General features: G+C 41.4%; 1 protein-coding gene and 1 long non-coding RNA gene across 6 annotated transcripts in view; one reads left to right on the forward strand and one right to left on the reverse strand.

The window, feature by feature from the left end:
• The window catches only part of LOC129726806 (GTPase-activating Rap/Ran-GAP domain-like protein 3), a 193146-nt gene that overhangs the window by 147902 nt on the left and 28058 nt on the right, over positions 1 to 17186 (forward strand). The gene's annotated exons all lie outside the window — the stretch shown is intronic.
• LOC129726821 (uncharacterized) lies at positions 9853 to 16631 on the reverse strand. Of its 3 annotated transcripts, none has more exons than XR_008728418.1 (3): positions 16359 to 16529; positions 15563 to 16227; positions 9853 to 9867 (listed from the first exon to the last, which is right to left on the reverse strand). It is a non-coding gene; the product is annotated as an uncharacterized LOC129726821 (long non-coding RNA). The 3 variants fall into 3 exon arrangements; XR_008728417.1 differs by having other exon boundaries at positions 9856 to 9870; XR_008728416.1 differs by lacking the exon at positions 9853 to 9867 and having other exon boundaries at positions 15919 to 16227; positions 16359 to 16631.

Genomic DNA, 17186 nt, shown 5'->3' on the forward strand with positions numbered 1-17186 from the left:
CCACTGCCATCGCTGCTACTGTCCGCCGCTGCTGCCTGCTGCTAGTAAACTGAGATTGCTTGAGGAGAAGCAGTCTCTTATATAGCCCAACGAGTGCATTCCTGGCTAACTAGGTACTCCATTCTGTCGTCCTTTTTAGGGAAAGGCAGCAAGCAACCAATCAAAGGTCGACATTTACGTTTCGACAAGGTTCAACAATTTTCAATAGTGTACAATAGTTCGAACAGTCAGATTACAATTTTCTGCATTTGGACGGTTGCTTAACCCTTTCCCGCTCATGGTGACTCTAGAGCACCATGAATTATAATCACCATATCTTGACATAAAGTAGTTTGTTGTGCTTACGATTGTTCTATAAACTTTTATATGCTGCCTCAGAGCATCACTGGGCATTTTCTTCAAAATACTACAGTTGACAGTAATTTTAGTTAGTCTACAAAGTGTTCAGCTTGAATTTTCTCGTGAAGCTATAAATTTTAAACATAAACCTTGTTAGCGTTAGAGGGTTAAATGATTTTCCAATCGATTGCTGCAAAAATGACGGAAATCGGTTGAAAACTGACTGAGTTTAGAACGTTTGAAATTGGACAATTTTCGTGACGCTCTCCATGTTTTCGGTTTTCGAAATTGGATCCCTGTATTGAAGTTGAACCCCTATATATGTTGCCGTAAGACGTATTCTACGTCAAAAAAATCAATTTTGTCAATGATCAAGGAACAACTTTATTTGAAATAAAAAAGTCTCTCTCTCTCTCCAGCTCGGGGAAAACTAATAGTGTCAGAAGGATCGTAGCTCTAGCCCCGCAATTGTCCTGTACACTCAACAGTTGGCTGCGAAGTCTGTGTATAATAAACAGAAGTTCAAATTTCAAGACGGAATGTAGCACCAAGGCATTGCTTTACATTATCAATACACAAAATTTAAAATTGTTAAAAAGTTGTTTAGGTTAATATTTCCGAAATCTCATTTTTTGTTATGAAAACACTATAAAAGGTTAGCTAAATATTTGTTGTCTGATCATGGCAAACTGAGAGAGAAAAAGTTACGATGGCAGTTCGTAACGTTAATGACTTTTGGCCGATAGCTACAATTTTCCACCGCCGTGCACCGGAAATTGCCATTCTCCGCCACAAACATTTGCCGAACTTTACATTATTTTTTCTTAGCCCTTTGTCCATCTTGACGCCTTATACTGACAAAAGCTTCTAACCAACTAGCAATTTGCACTTGCGCTTGCACCTACCTGCTACCACCAAAAAAAAACCCGTTGAGTTGAGTGAGAGTAGGAAAACACGAACTCTTTTTCTTGAAAAAAATTCCCCATCATTGAGTAAATATTTACGATCCAATTTCTCTTATTCATTACTTGTTCATAACGCGACTAACTTTATATTCTCAGCTGTGCACATAGAGAATAACATATATTGCGTGCTCCCACCGTATAAATCACACAACGAATACTATCAGAATAGAGGGATTGATATTCTAAGCATTTTTTCCGAAGATACTATGAGCAAAAAATCACGCTTTCATGCTTAATTCTACGCGAAACTGTTTCTCATCACGTTGTTGAGTTTGCAACAGCAGCATGCTGCAGCAGTGTTGCTGGAAAAATTCAATGTTGAGCCGTTCGTCAGACATTCGATCAGTTTAAGGTGAATAACTTTTTCTACAAATTTTGTAGCGCCTTACAGTCTTCAGAAGAATTATTCCCAGGAAAATTTCCTACAAATATCATGTATTGGTATATTTTTAGGAGCCAACTGGAAAATTCTAGAGGATAAGTTTTGAAAAAGTGGATTTTCCCATATAAAATCGTATGGAAACTTTAAAAATCGGGCGCAAATCAGGGGTTCCACCGATCGATCTGAAAAGTTACACAGTTGTTACAGGACCCATAAGGAACACAAAAAGTGCATTGGAGCTAGTACTTATTTTTTGTCCCACCCTAATACACACCTTATTCGATTTTCGAAACAGGATTGATTGGTACCTATAGCTTCAAGTATGAAAGCACTTAATTAAAAAAATATGGTTGGGGCAAAATTAAGTTATTTCTTATCCAAAATAAATTCGAATGTTGTATGTGTGGAAATCCACACACCAGGCTAAACAACGTAAGTTTTTAAATATCTCATCAACCAAAAATATTTTTCCCTTGAAAATATATATTTTGTGTAAGACTGATGGTTTAGGAATTGTCAAAAAATTTCGTCAAAATCGATCGAAAAGTTTTGGAAAAAAAATCGAAACAAAATTCATTTGTGTGGTTTTCCACACAAGGGTACAATGAAGGTTAACAATAATTTATATAGTAAATAAATGAATGAAACTCTTTTATATTGGCGCCTCCACTTAATACATATTCGAATCAAAAAAAAACCTTTGTTCGTAACATTACTGCCAAAACAATAATTCAAAGGATTCGGGATGATTTTCCTGTCTCAGCAAATAGCGAACCAAACAAAACTATTTGAAATTGGAGGCCAGACTGAATTAAGCGGAATTTCTCAGATTTAAAATTGTTAGCTCCAGCCTAGCGTTTAGCTTCATATATTTTAAAAATTATGATGATTTTTGCGTTTTGGCGATAAATTTATTTCTTCAATTTAGAGCTCTTCAATATGCTTCGATATTTCTCACGATAGGGACAAGTTTGTTCGATTTAACATCATTTTCAATTGCTACTTATCGATGACACGGGATGATGTCAGTTCACTTTTTACTCTCCACTCACACTGCAAGCAAGCAAACACAACAAAATCGATCTACTGGCAGTTGGCACACGTGCAGTAGGGTGCCAGCCAAAATAGTCATCTCGAATTTCAAAAAAAAAAACCCTATACAAAATGTTCACCTGCTCGAAAAAACACCCTTGGGTGATTTTTCGGTTTTCAAAAGGCCAAACTTCAATCGCTTTGCGCCACCCCATTTTAAGTCCGATTGAGCTGAAATTTTGCACAGGGTGTTTTTTCGAGCAGGTGATCTTTTTTTTTAAATTTTCTGGTCACTTTTTTTCCTTACGATGATTGGCGCCCTAACGTGCAGCTATTAGCAGTGGCCAAATGGCTGAAGCCAACGCGACGGACAATGCCGGTTGGTTCGAACGCTGAGATTCAGTGAGTCGCCTGCCCAGCTGTTGCTCTGCTGGCTGCGGGTCGAGCCAGTTTCCAGTAAGAACCAAACTTACTCTCGCTGCAGTAATCGGTCATACAATGAAGACTAAATTTATACAAGCTGAAGCTTTTATACTTGACTACTGAGAGTTAAACTTACCATGGGCGGGTCGCCAAACCAAACATCTAAACTAGATAATGGCAATAGGGGAAATATTTTCGAAAACTGCACCAGCCGCGGTTGAGAAATGAGCACGTTCTGGAAAAAAATACTACCATGTCCGGACATGTTCAGTAATGCTGTGCAGTCCGCTAGTGAGTTCATCTGCTGTGGAATGCTGCTATCGAATGCGTCACCTACTCAGCCTTGCTGCTCTCAAATCATCTGGTCCTCAGTCAGCTGTGGGTCGAGCCGAATCGTATTCTCGCTGCAGTCATCGGTTATTCATTTTTTTAATAAAATCTTTATTCTCATCCATGCTACTGTTCTACAAATCATTCCTTACAAACTAATTTTATTCTACGCTAGTTACGATTGTTTATTTCTAAAAAGAATTTAAAGCTAGATAAGGAGATCATGTGTCGTTCTTTGTTGACAATGTATTGAATAAACTGTGAAATTTTTTTAAGAATCAATTTTTTTTCCATTTCTGCTGAATTTTTCTAAACTAGGAGAGATCAATCTGGAATAGGTTAAATATCGCGTCAAACGAGAGTCAAAACTACTTCGCAAATTTCTAATGAAAAAGTTCCATACTTGGTTTATTGTGGAGCATTTACACATTACATGTTCAAGATCTTCTAAGAAACCACATGACAGACAGTTAGGGTTATCTGTAATACCAACAGGATACATGTGAGCTCTATACTCCATTTTCATTTGAATTCAAGTTTTTAATCGTAATATTGCTCCAGATTCGAGACCAGTTCATTTGTTCTTTGTTTTCGATTGCAGGTCTTGGTAATGATTTTATTTTTTCAGAATACATTTTTCTCATAGAAAAAGGGGCTTCAAAATTGTGTTCGTAAGCTAAGTTCATCAAGGACGGATAAATATGCGGTAATTTGTTAACTGGTTTCTTATTAGGCGGACTCGTAATGTTAGGCAAAATATAACTAACAAATAAGTTCGAGTCTGTCGAATATTTCAAACATTTTTTAATGAGGAGCGCACAGCACTTATGTTCTAGCGAGTGTAGGTTTAATCCACCTGATTTGTTTTCTAAAAACAGTTGATTAAAAAGAACTCTGAGTTTTCTCCTTTTCCATATAAACCATCCTATACTAGTCTTTATTTTTGCAAGTTGATTATTCGGTAGCGATATTATCGATCCTACGTACCAGATTTTAGACAAAGCAAACTGATTTACAAATCTCACGCGCTGATATAGATTTAAAGAACGATGCGAGTTCGAAAGTGAGCTTAAATTTAAGTTTTTTGTTACTCTGTTCCAGTTTGATTGAACCATTGTCTTGAAATTTTTATTAAAATCTATTCCTAGTATTTTTATACTATCTTTTTGATTAATTCCGTCCAGTTGAATACCTAGTGGTATGTATTCAGTCTTTGTTAAGTTTAATTTCGCACCCGAAACTAACTCAAATTACTAAACATTGAAATTTTCTGGTTTCGTCTATTATACTTGTTGTATCATCGCAATAAACAGTTAGAACATCATTTGAACCATTACAGATTGAGGCTAGATTTAAATTAAAGGTCCCAATTGCAGGACGAATAGAATTATCGACAAAGGATCTCCTTGTCGTACCGATCTCGTAATTTTTATTTCTTTTGATAAGCGGCCATTAATCAATAATCTAGAATAGCTATTTTCTGTGATTACTTTATACAGAGTTATGAAATTTGAGTTGATGCCCATCTTGGTCAAATATCCATTACATATTTTGGCTCAACTTTGTCGAAAGCTTGACTTAGATCAAACGTTATCGAAGCAGCGTGTTTGTTATTCAAAACAACTTCTGTAAATTTTTCTCTAATTGCACATAATCCATCATAAATCGACTTATCATCATTCGCACATTTCTGGTGCTCCGATAAAAGAAAAGGGGTAAGTTTGTTAAGCCTGTTTTTCAATACTTTAGTAAAACATTTGTAATCAAAGTTCAATAACGATATAGGTCTATAACCATCTAAGCTATCGTTTGAGTTTTTCTTCTTTGCAAGAACAATAATGCCATCTAAAAACTTTCGTGTGTTGCTGGTTTGGGTACGAGATAAAAGCTAGCTCGTTATAAATCCTTAGGTATGAGGGAATCGGTTTGACGATGACCATTCTAATAGTTCTCGTTCCATTACGTTTTCCCGTCAGAATACCAGTGTCTCAAACATCGTCCTTGGTACAGATTACCTTTCCGTAATGTTTTAACTATTCTACGATGATGTCAGTGTCCCACTGAGGTGGAATATCACGAACCTTCACATTAATTCCTCCATCCTCCATTGTGAGTCTAACGATATAATCATGATCATCGATTCGAATCACGTGTTTCTTGTCGTGGTCATCAACATAACCTTGCGCGATTTCTAGACTCGGAGCTTCGACATAAATGTAGTTACGCTTTGGTTGTAACGATATCACGTGGTCGTGGGTAATCTGTAGCTTGGTTTCCAGGAAAGACAAAAGTTCAGCATCTCTAACTTGACGCGGCACAGGAGAAAAGTCAGTGATAAACGTATTTTTTCAGCTAAATTGATTGTACGCCATAGCGATCGAGGTCACTCACGAGTATAATTCGAATTGAAACAAAGCAATTAACAAAGGCTATTGCACTCTCCAATTTTCAGAGCTACAGCACACAACTTGTGATCGCGTTGAGTGTTGAGATCAGACTATCGTTGAAGACTAAACTCTACAAGCTGTAGCTTTTATACGTGACTACTGAGAGATAAATTATCGGTAGACATGGCGTGTGCACTTTACTTACTTACTTATGTGTCCACGGCCACCGGTAGGGAGGCACAAAGGGATGAAATTAGATTTCTTGCTTCCACTTGTCGCCATGACAAATTCTCGTCAGCAACCTGGAAATCGCTGGCCACGCTTCGCCGCCATGAGCCCCTAGGTCTATCTCTCCTGCGATAGCCCTGTGGGTTCTAGTCGAAAGATTCCTTACAGATTTCGCCCGCTCCTTTCCTCAAGGTGTCCCCACTTTCGTTCCCGTATCTCTGTTGTTGTCGGCCATTGGCGACATCGACGGTGCAGTTCCGAATTGGATATCCCGTTTTGAGGCCACCAGACACCAATAATATAACGCAGGCAACGATTAACGTTTCACAGGCGTACAGCAGTACGGATTTCGTATGCAGGGTGATCTGGCTTGAGCGCCAAATATTCCGTAAACCTTCAAAGGCACCCTGCCATCCGGCGTAGTTTGGCTACCAAGATATTGGAAGTTTTCGACCTCCTCAACCTGTTCTCCCGCTACTATGAAGTTGAGAAAATGGTCGAGGTCATTCAGATGCTTCATCGTAAGAGGATTCTATGGCAGTCCTCTCTGTGGTCTGATATCAATTGCTTCAACGAGGATCTCGTCCATGACGATGAAAAATAGTAACGGTGACAGTAGGGAAGCTTCGTAGCCGCAAGGTTACAGAGTCCGCTTTGATAAGCGGGTGGTCGTGGGTTCGAATCTTAGTAGAATCAGGCCGTTTGGTTGTCGAAGGACTTTAACATGGGTTTATTCTCAGGCTCTCCACTACATATCCTTCCTTCAAGCTGAACTTTGTAGTATCCTGCTGACTTTCATCCTAACAAAAATAAGTCCCTCTTATAATAAAACTGGTCTGAGTAACGTATAATAGTTCTGTTCAGGGAGTTGTGATTATGGCACGATCTTGGCTGGAGGAACGAGGTTCGATAAGATTCCTTCCTCTTGACAAGAAGTTCTACTTATAATAAAACTGACCAGAGGTAAAGCACTAAGTGCCTCTTCAGGGAATTGTAATTGTGACGCGGTGTTGGTAGGAGAAACGATAAGACTCCTTCCTCTTGACAAAATAAGTCCCTCTTTGAATAAACCTGGCCAGAGGAACGTTAGGTGAAGTCTCACTCTAGGGAATTATAATTTGGCGATATTGGTAGGATAGAAAGAGGCCCGGTATTGTAGAGCAGTAAGCTTGAAACGTAAGGGTAAAATCTCACACACAAGCACTGATATAAATGAGAAAAAGCAAAAGCAAAAGCAAACCAGCAAAAGAGATTCCTGGAATTCGTTGACTTGCTCCAAAATAATACAGAGCGTTGCAATCTGATTAACGCATGATCGGTCAGCATGGAACCCCGCTTGCTGCCGACAAAGAGGAGCGTCAATTTTCTCCTGGATCCTATTCAGAATCACCTTGCAAAGTACTTTGAGAGTTATGCACAGCAGTGTGATGCCGCGCCAGTTTCCATATTCTAAAATGCCCTGCATCTAGTCCACCGGGAAAGTCGTGGTTTCCATATATTGCCGAAGAGCTGTTGCATCATCTGCTGCAACGTGTATTGCGGGTCAACCACTACCACGTCAGTAGCTAACTGTCAGTCTCCTGGTAGTTGGCTTTTAGGTTATAAGAGTGGAGAGGGTGTATCAAGCACAAAATCCACTTCCCGATGTAATACTTAACGGTCCTGGAATGGGCAATTAGCTATCCCTGGCGTGTTGGTGGTTGACCCGCCAAACATGTTGCAGCTCCAGGACAACCAGAGAGGCGGCCAAGGAAATTGCGCTCCAGATATCCGGGTCGTTGCACATCCTCCTGACTAGATTATGAGCCCACTAACTGCCATCATGTTGCTCCTAGCAGGCACAAAACGTGGGCATGCGAATAAGACGTGTTCAGCAGTCTCTTCCACATCCATGCACTCAGGTCATATGGGGGACCCTACTTGTCCGGACCTGTGCAGATATTGCCTGAACCAACAGGATCTCTGTCAGGTGAAAGTTCACTTCGCCAAGGTGCCCCCCGACCCAACCGGATACCTCCGGAATAAGTCGGTGCATCCATCTACCCTTCGTAGAATTGGACCGGAACATTGTTGCTCCTGAGCGCACGCCGGCGCACGCCGGCGCACGTCCAGCGTGATGATTGCGCAATAGCGTATGAACCTTCTCTTGCGCTAGTATGCTACCAGCGCCGTCATGGAGACGGAGAGGATAGTACCCAGCGTGGACCTTCCCTTCCGGAAACCGAACTGGTTACTTGCTGGACCGTATACACCCTCTGTGTACCTTACCAGTCTGTTGAAGATAATCCTCTCAAGTACATTTCCCGCAGTGTACAACAGGCAGATAGACCTGTATGCGGATGGGACTTCTGGCAGTTCCTTAGCCTTCGGCAGTAAGACCAATCTCTGCCGCTTCCACATCTCCGCTTTTATCGCCGGCCTGATTAGGTTAGGGATTCCATCCGGTCCCTGTGCCTTGCTCACCTTCAGGAAGTTGGCGATCACGATCGTAACCCATACCTTTTACTCGATCTCGACAAGGCTGTAGTCGCTCACGGATTGGATGTTCAGCAGGTTGACCGACCATCCCTGATCTGTGTCAGAGATACTGGAATGTCAGACGAGAGACTTGACTGCCGGAGGCCAAGGACTGGATGTCTAGGGAAATGTAACTACCACAGCATCACATTTCATCCCAACATCCTGAGGTGCATGTGAGCAAATTTTTCCACCACCTTTTAAAATGGATGAGATCCAAGATAGCGACCTTTTATTCTATTTCAAATGGAATATCTATCATTTCTCTTTCAAACCACGTGGTTCACTAACAATTTCAAGAGAAATAGATCAATAAAAAGATCAAGAATTGCTTAAAATACAACTTTTTTAACACGCTTTGACCCCTTGGTGCTCGAGGGGTCCATCAATTTGAATTAATCGAAGTGGTTTTTCCATTTTTCCGCTACTTCTAATCATTTAGATACAAAAATAGAGATATATAGGTAGGTATATGAAGTAGGGCGGATTCAGCGAAAACTGCTCAAATACAAACTATTTCTTCTGGTAAAAGTTTTCTTTTCACTCATGATCCAATTCATTTACGTTGTTTCAAATCAAAATAAGGTTTGAAATTTTTATCTATTTATTGCTACACGTGACCCATACGGAGGAAGAAAAAAAAATACCTATACATCTTACTTTGGTTTGCTATTGAATATGCCGATATGCCATTTTCATTAATTTCATATTACAACAGTTTTAACTACCCATTTTAATTTGACACCAATCGTCCTTTATCTCTCGTTCATTTGAAACGGGTAAAATATTTTCGGCACTTTGCTGCTCTGTACACTTAGCGTCCTAGTGCCTGGGCCCCAACGGCAACGGGGACAGCCTTTTCGGCGGCTTTGAACACTCTCTTGCCTGCTTTCTCCTGCAGAAGAAAAATGAACCAGAGAAAAAAAATCGATTAATACCCATTCGAAGGCAATGCCCGATGGGCCAAGCAATCAGGGGTACACCGGAAGATAAATGATTTGGGTAAAAAAGCAATTTGCCACTTACCACTTTCTTGCCGAATTTTTTCAATCGACCTGCCTCGGTTTGTCCTAGCAGCAGCAGGGCTGCGAGGATGACGATCAGAAACAATGTGTAAAGTTTCATTGTTGCGGGCAGATGGAGGGTTTCTTTCTCAAGTCTTAGTGGGATGGTGGAAGTTGACAGATAGGTTCTTCGATTCTGTACGGTTGTTTTTATAGTATCCACGACCGGTCAGGGAATTCCCCTCACAAAGCAGTTTCCGCTGCTAAAACAATGTATTTGTTTGATAACGTTTTTTTTTTTCTTGAGTGAATTCTCAGAGACAGTGAGTAAATATATGCAACAAAACATGCATTATTGTTCCGGTCACTGATAACGCTGTAATATCATATCGACAGCAGCGCGCTCAACTGGAAATTCGAAATTGGAATTTTCATAGAACTTGTTTCGAAATTGTTTCCAAAAAATTTTATAACAAATATGACTACGCGAATATTTATTATAATTCGAAGAAAAGTATCTTTGACAGAATTTTAACGATTTGATTAAAATATTATTATTATTATTATTATTTGATCGAAATATTATTCCAAGTCTGCCGCTTCGAAAAGGTCCATTAAAGGGTCGGGGCGCTTTTGATATCACCTGAGGTGAATTGCATCAACTCTCTTTCTCGATGGCACTGTCAAGGTAATCAAGATAGAGAGTTATTTGTCTATACCTTTATATCTAGTATTTTTTTTTTCTTCATCTATAGTTTATTTGACACGGCACAAATACAATTCAATGTTTAACGGCGCCAATTATATCTGGTAGCTTACTTTCTAAAGTATCTTAATAACTAAAAGCAAATTTTTTATCCTCGCTGCCGACTACGAGCTGAAACTAAATCTAACTTAAAGCTAGATTATTTTGCATTAAAAGCACAGGTTTGCTATTTGATGGTTTTCATTGCCATAGGTAAGCAGCATATTAAATTTGTTCCGCTGCTGGGCCAAGATATTACGGACTGGCATATTGGGTAGTTTCCATCGGGCCTTGAGAGTATCGTGCGGGTCTGATTGCTGTTTCGGATCCGGGGTCTTAACGTGTTCTTGTCGTTTGGTTGGATGTAGGTGGAAGGGGATAGGACTAAACTGGGGCGTGGATGGATTTCAGGAAAACGTATATAAGGGACATGTAGGATAGGTCACGGCTCGCCAAGACATCACGAACAGGAACAGCCGGCTGCCTACCTTCGGCCTGCAGGGAAGCTATTAATCTAGACCTGGCGTCACGGTGTACAGGGCATGACCAAACAACGTGCTCTATGTCGTGATAACCTTCACAAACCTTTCATAAATATCACCGTTTGTTGCGCCCACCTTAGCCAAAGAGTCCGCTTTCTCATTACCCGGTATCGAGCAGTGAGAAGGGACCCACGCTAAGGTAATCTGAGTAGATTTTCGGATAAAGCACTCAGATGTTCCCGTATTTTCCCCAGGAAATACGGAGAGTGCTTAACATCTTTCATCGATCGGAGAGCCTCAATGGAACTGAGACTGTCCGTAAAGATGAAATAATGGTCCGTGGGCATTTTTTCGATAATCCCTAGGGTGTACTGAATTGCAGCTAATTCTGCGACGTACACAGAAGCAGGATTATCGAGCTTATGGGAGACGGTTAAATTGTTTTTGAAGATACCGAAGCCAGTGGACCCATCAAGAAGTGATCCGTCAGTGTAGAACATATTGTTGCAGTTGATGTTTCGATATTTATTGGAAAAAATTTTAGGGATCTGCTGCACGCGTAAATGATCCGGGATTCCACGAGTTTCTTCTATCATGGATGTATCGAAAAACACAGTAGAATCAGAAGTATTTGATAAGTCGACACGATTTGGAATATTCGAAGAAGGGTTAATATTTTGGGACATGTGATTGAAATACAATGTCATAAAACGGGTTTGAGAATTAAGTTCGATTAACCTTTCAAAATTTTCAATCACGGGACGGTTCAAGACCTCACATTTGATTAGAATACGAGAAAACAGGCTCCAGAAACGGTTTTTCAATGGTAGTACTCCAGCTAAGATCTCCAAACTCATCGTATGGGTCGATTGCCCAAGGCGATACGCAAACAACGATATTGTATTCGCTCCAGTTTGATCAGATGTGTGTTTGCTGCGGAGCGGAAGCAGAAACACCCGTACTCAATAACAGACAGTATCGTTGTTTGGTAAAGCCTTATAAGGTCTCCTGGGTGGGCTCCCCACCATTGTCCGGTTATTGTACGAAGAAAATTCACTCTTTGTTGACATTTTTTCATCAGATACCTCACGTGACAACCCCAGGTGCCTTTAGAGTCGAACCAGACACCAATATATTTGTGTACCAAAACCTGAGAAATCGTTTTACCCATTAATCGTGTTTGAAGCTGAGCAGGTTCATGCTTCCTAGAAAAAACTACTATCTCAGTCTTCTCCGGAGAGAATTCGATACCTAGCTGTAAAGCCCAAGCAGACAAATTGTCCAAGGTATCTTGCAATGGTCCTTGCAAATCGGCAGCTTTGGCTCCTGTAACAGAGATTACACTGTCGTCTGCAAGTTGTCTTATCGTGCATGAATTTGCCAGACATTCGTCGATGTCATTTACATAAAAGTTGTAAAGAAGGGGGCTTAAACATGAGCCCTGGGGAAGACCCATGTAGCTAATGCGAAAAGTTGCCAAATCGCCGTGCGTAAAATGCATGTGCTTTTCGGACAACAAATTGTGCAAAAAATTGTTCAAAATTGGAGAAAATCCTTGTCGGTGAAGTTTACCCGAAAGAATGTCAATAGAAACGGAATCAAAAGCCCCCTTAATGTCCAAGAACGCAGACGCCATTTGTTCTTTGCGAGCATACGCCAGCTGAATATCTGTTGAAAGCAACGCAAGACAATCATTCGTCCCTTTGGCACGGCGGAAGCCAAATTGAGTATCTGATAGTAGACCATTTGATTCGACCCAATGGTCTAAACGACGGAGTATCATTTTTTCCATCAATTTCCGGATACAGGATAGCATTGCAATCGGCCTATAAGAGTTGTGATCAGAAGCTGGTTTCTCTGGTTTTTGGATGGCGATCACCTTCACTTGCCTCCAATCCTGCGGTACAATGTTTTGCTCCAGGAACTTATTGAACAAGTTCAACAAGCGCCTCTTGGCATTGCCGGGTAGATTCTTCAACAAGTTGAATTTGATTCTATCTAACCCAGGCGCGTTATTGTTACAGGACAGGAGGGCAACTGAAAATTCTGCCATCGTAAAAGGTGATTCTATCGCGTCGTGGCCCGGAGACGCATCGCGAACAATGTTTTGCTCAGGAACAGAGTCTGGACATACTTTCCTGGCAAAGTCAAATATCCACCGACTTGAAGACTCCTCGCTTTCGTTGACCGTTACGCGATTCCGCATTCTTCGGGCTGTGTTCCAAAGAGTGCTAATCGATGTCTCCCTCGACGTCTCGTTCACGAACCGACGCCAATATCCGCGTTTCTTTGCTTTAGCCAGGCTTTTAAGCTTGGTATTAAGCTCCGAATACCGTATATAGTCGTCGGGTATACCTCCCTTCTGGTAGGCCTTAAACGCGTCGGATCTTTGCGTGTAGACATCGGAGCACTCTTGGTCCCACCACGGAGTGGGAGGCCGTTCTTTGATCGTTACGCCGGGATATTTCTTCGTTTGGGCTTGCAACGCGGCGTCGAGAATCAAACCCGCGAGGAGGTTGTATTCTTCAAGTGGTGGATGATGTTGAATCGACTCGACCGCTTTTGAAATCATTTCCTCGTATAACTTCCAATCGACATTCCGTGTGAGGTCATATGGAATGTCAATTGGTCGCATGCGAGTTGACCCGTTATTAATTGAAATAAGAATAGGCAAATGATCGCTACCGTGAGGATCGAGGATTACCTTCCATGTGCAATCTAACCGTAGCGACGTCGAACATAAGGATAGATCCAAAGCGCTTGGGCGCGCTGGAGGTTTCGGGATACGTGTCATTTCGCCGTTGTTTAAAATAGTCATGTCGAAGTCATCGCAAAGGTTATAGATTAAAGAGGAGCGGTTATCATTGTATGGGGAACCCCAAGCCACGCCATGAGAGTTGAAGTCTCCCAAAATCAAACGTGGCGAGGGAAGAAGTTCTATTAAATCAAAGAGCAACCGTTGCCCAACCTGTGCTCTGGGAGGAATATATATTGAGGCAATACAAAGCTCTTTACCTTGTATTGTCATTTGACATGCGACAACTTCGATGCCTGGAATCGAGGGGAGGTTAATACGATAGAAAGAATAGCACTTTTTAATCCCTAAAAGTACTCCTCCATATGGGGTGTCTCGATCAAGGCGAATAATATTAAAATCATGGAAGTTGGGTCAACATTTGAAGTAAGCCAAGGGAAAATGCATCGCATTTGTTTTATTTATCAAAACTTTAAACGAATCAATTTTTGGTAAAATACTTCTACAATTCCACTGTAAGACAGAGATAGAATCTTTTATATACGCAGTTGAATTAGGCATCGAAGGATACAATCGCTGCAAGGAGGGGCCATTGGGCAGTCAACTGCTTCAAAAATGATCTAACTGTTGGGAGGAATGCTGTAAGAAAAATTTTAATTGGATCGGGTACATTGAAATTTTCAAAAATCCAGTCCACAATGTCAGAAAATTTCACTAATCCAGAGGTTGTTTCATCAACTGGGAGTGCAAAAGGAACAACTGGGGTTTTAGATGTTCCTGGCAGTGCTGGGAGCTCCTTCTGGGACTTTAAATTTGCAAGCCCAGGAGGAGTTTGCTTCGGTTTTTCCGCAGCACTGTTTGGTTTGTTCGTACTTTTCATTACACTTTGGGAAATCTTAGGACCTTTACGGGGAAGTTTAGGAGAAGAAACATTTTTCCTCTTCCTAGACTCCCCAGGATTGGCATAAGATATTCCCGCTAATGAATCGTCAGAATCGGTTTCATCAGAGGGCAACAGATCAAAGGGGTTCGATGTTATGGTAGAAGTGGTCACGGTCTTCTTCAGCATCTCAGCATAAGAACGCTTTGAACGCTCTTTAAGTGACCGCTTGATTTTATCTCTGCGCTGCATGTACACCGGGCATGCCGAGAGCTCATGCTGGTTTTCCCCACAGTGAATACATTTTTCAGCATTAACACTGCAAGAATCTTCCGCATGAGTCTCCCCACACTTGCTACATCGTGCCTTATTGCAGCAGTAGGCGGCTGTGTGGCCTAACTGCTTGCAATTGGTGCAATTCATAACACGGGGTACATACAATCGCACAGGCAGACGAACCCGGTCGATCGAGACGTGGCTAGGGAGTGCAGATCCGGTAAACGTAACGCGAAACGAGTCTGACGGAGTGTAAACTTTTTTACCGCCGACGAGAGACATGGACCGCAATTGCTTACAATCCAAAATCTTCGCCTGTGTTTCGGTATTTTTGAAGCAACCGGTTGCGCTTTTTAGGATACACTCGACAGACAGACTCGAATCGGTTATGACACCGTCGATCTCCACGTCTCGTGCGGGTATGTAAACGCGATACTCGCGTGTGAAGAGCTCAGAGCAAGCGATAGCATTGGCCTGTGCCAGATCACTGACCACGACACGGAGCTTGTTAGGTCGGACCTTGGAAATTTCGGTCACGGCCTTGTACCCCTTCGTCAGGTCTTTAGAAATTTGCAGTATGTTTAATCGCTTTGAATTCACTCCTGCCTTTGGACGAAAATAAACAGTATAGCTGCCCTGTTGAGATCCGTCCGGGTAAAGCCTGGGGCGAGGGGGGACTGGAGAATGAACAGGGGAGGGGGTAACAGAAGGGTCAGGGTCAGGGGGGTTCGGGGATGGTGGCACGGGAGGCGAGGGATCTATATCCATCGCGCTAAATGTAGCGCACTAGCGCACTTGCGCCGACAAGAACACGTACCTCTTTACTTCTTCCTTCCAGCAGTGGTTGTCCGATCGTTCGAAGCTGCACCCAAAGCAGCCAGCAGCACCAGTACAGCAGCACCAATGCAGCCACCAGCAGTGAGCCGGGTGTGAGATCACTCAGCACAGCGACACGGACTCGACTGTCAACTGATGGCCTTGAATAATACACTCTTTTGTTTGGCTATTCGTACACACGGACCGGATTGTAATAGAACGATCACTTTGCACGTCCGTTTCTGTCGGGTGTTCGACGCGGAATGCTATATCTAGTATTTGTCCAGTTCAAATTCAAAGAATGCAAACGAAGATAATTGATCCAATTCATTTACGTTGTTTCAAATCAAAATAAGGTTTGAAATTTTTATCTATTTATTGCTACACGTGACCCATACGGAGGAAGAAAAAAAAATACCTATACATTTTACTTTGGTTTGCTATTGAATATGCCGATATGCCATTTTCATTAATTTCATGTTACAACAGTTTTAACTACCAATTTTAATTTGACACCAATCGTCCTTTATCTCTCGTTCATTTGAAACGGGTAAAATATTTTCGGCACTTTGCTGCTCTGTACACTTAGCGTCCTAGTGCCTGGGCCCCAACGGCGACGGGGACAGCCTTTTCGGCGGCTTTAAACACTCTCTTGCCTGCTTTCTCCTGCAGAAGAAAAATGAACCAGAGAAAAAAAATCGATTAATACCCATTCGAAGGCAACGGCCGGTAGGCCAAGCAATCAGGGGTACACCGGAAGATAAATGATTTGGGTATAAAAGCAATTTGCCACTTACCACTTTCTTGCCGAATTTTTTCAATCGACCAGCCTCGGTTTGTCCTAGCAGCAGCAGGGCTGCGAGGATGACGATCAGAAACAATGTGTAAAGTTTCATTGTTGCGGGCAGATGGAGGGCTTCTTTCTCAAGTCTTAGTGGGATGGTGGAAGTTGACAGATAGGTTCTTCGATTCTGTACGGTTGTTTTTATAGTATCCACGACCGGTCAGGGAATTCCCCTCACAAAGCAGTTTCCGCTGCTAAAACAATGTATTTGTTTGATAACGTTTTTTTTTCTTGAATGAATTCTCAGAGACAGTGAGTAAATATATCGAGTTGATTGTACGCATGCAACAAAACATGCATTATTGTTCCGGTCACTGATAACGCTGTAATATCATATCGACAGCAGCGCGCTCAATTGGAAAGTAATTATCGTAGAACTTGTTTCGAAATTGTTTCCAAAAAATTTTATAATAAATATGACTACGCGAATATTTATTATAATTCGAAGAAAATTATCTTTGACAAAATTTTAACGATTTGGTTAAAATATTATTATTATTATAATTATTTGATCAAAATATTATTCCAAGTCTGCCGCTTCGAAAAAGTCCATTAAAGGGTCGGGGTGCTTTTGATATCACCTGAGGTGAATTGCATCAACTCTTTTTCTCGATGGCACTGTCAAGGTAATCAAGATAGAGAGTTATTTGTCTATACCTTTATATCTAGTATTTGTCCAGTTCAAATTCAAAGAATGCAAACGAAGATAATTGAATAATCGTACTCACTGACAGTCCAGTCACGTGCGTCCCAAATGTATTCCAAAATAAAAACTTCAAAG

This window comes from Wyeomyia smithii, chromosome 3 (genome assembly GCF_029784165.1).
Source record: "Wyeomyia smithii strain HCP4-BCI-WySm-NY-G18 chromosome 3, ASM2978416v1, whole genome shotgun sequence".
In the NCBI taxonomy this organism is placed as follows: domain Eukaryota; kingdom Metazoa; phylum Arthropoda; class Insecta; order Diptera; family Culicidae; genus Wyeomyia; species Wyeomyia smithii.